Below are 1,558 nucleotides of genomic sequence, written 5' to 3' on the forward strand. Positions count from 1 at the left end.
GGGTTTGCTTAAATTGTAACGAATTCCCGTTCGAAGGATTAGAAGCTGGTCTAGAAACAATCTAAGTGGAGCCATCATGCTTTTGGTTTGCTAGAAATCAATAGGTTTGATTTGGTTGAGTCGGCCTTGATCCGTGTTTTCTTACCCTTCCAATTTAGAAAATTCTATTGTATGCCTGAACGTAAAAGAGACGCACTAGGTAGATTTGTTAAAGAGAAACCTAGTAGTTCGAAGCGTCTCGATTACCTTAATCTAGAAAGTCCGGCTTTTGAAGAGTCTGTTTTTGAATGTTCTTTGACTGAGGAGAGAATCCCTGTTGCTTCGATAGCGCCAGAAATGGAAACTTTGAAAACTTTGTTGCATCCAACTAGGACTACCCGTCCTTCGTGTATTAAGTTAGCTGAAACGGAGGCACCCTATGAACTGAAACCTGGGACCTTACAGATGCTCCCAATCTTTTTAGGGAAAGAAAATTAAAACTCTTATTACCATGTTAGGGATTTTGAGGAAATTTTTAGTACTATAAGAATTAGAGGCTTAGATGATGATGCTTTGAAACATAGGTTATTCCCATTTTCCCTGAAAGATAAGGCCAAGTCATGGCTGTATAGTTTGGACTCCAAGTCAATTGAAACATATGAACAACTTACATCTGCCTTTTTCAATAAGTTCTTCCCTAGGCACAAAACATCGTCTATTAGGACGCAAATATGCACATTTTCACAACAAGAGGGAGAATCTTTATATATGTATTTGGAAAGGTTCAATGATTTATTATCCCAGTGTCCTCATCATGGTTTAGAAAAGGTTAGGATAGTTCAGATCCTTTATGAGGGTTTAGATTATTCCACAACGACCATGGTTGAGTCTTTATGCACCGGTGGATTTGAAAACCAAACTGTTGATGCGGCGATGGAATTTTTTAATGAAATCTCCGAAAAAACCCAGCAATGGGAAAATAGTAGGGCACCCAGAAAACAATTATTTTAAGTAGAGGAAACGTCAATAGGGTAGAAGGAGGCTATGAATCAGATGCCAAAATTGCTGCTATAGCAAAAAGGTTAGAAGCCTTAGAAGTGGGCCAGACTAGTGGTAGAGTGGAGCCTTTTTGGGAAGGCCAGAATATTGAAGAGCAGGCCAATGCTCTTTATAATAACACTAGATTTGATAACCGTCAAAAGATTGAACCATATTCAGAAACCTATAATCCTGGTTGTAGAAACCATCCGAACCTTTCGTGGTCTAAGGGCCAAAGTCAAGGTCAGTTTAGTGATTCTAATGCTCCGCCAGGTTTTGGCTATACTAAGAATCCTTCAGGACTAGCTCAGTTTCAGAATCAGTCAAATAAGAAAATCCCAAGTTTAGAGGAATCTCTCGCCTTGTTAACTCAGCAAACTGCAGAATTCCAGTTATCCGTAGAATAGAGTCTACAAGCTAGTAACAGGGTAGGACAAGAAAATAGTCAGGCTATTTCCGAGTTAAAAACCCAGGTTGGTATGATAAGTGATTCTTTGAGAGAAAAAGGTAAGTTTCCTAGTCAAACACAACCCAACCCTAG

At 39.2% G+C, this 1,558-nt stretch overlaps 1 pseudogene; it reads right to left on the minus strand.

Annotated features, from left to right (window-relative positions):
* Positions 1–700: 700 nt before the first annotated feature.
* Positions 701–800, minus strand: LOC113307239 (annotated as a pseudogene).
* Positions 801–1,558: the final 758 nt, after the last annotated feature.

This window comes from Papaver somniferum, chromosome 8 (assembly GCF_003573695.1).
Source record: "Papaver somniferum cultivar HN1 chromosome 8, ASM357369v1, whole genome shotgun sequence".
NCBI classification, from domain to species: domain Eukaryota; kingdom Viridiplantae; phylum Streptophyta; class Magnoliopsida; order Ranunculales; family Papaveraceae; genus Papaver; species Papaver somniferum.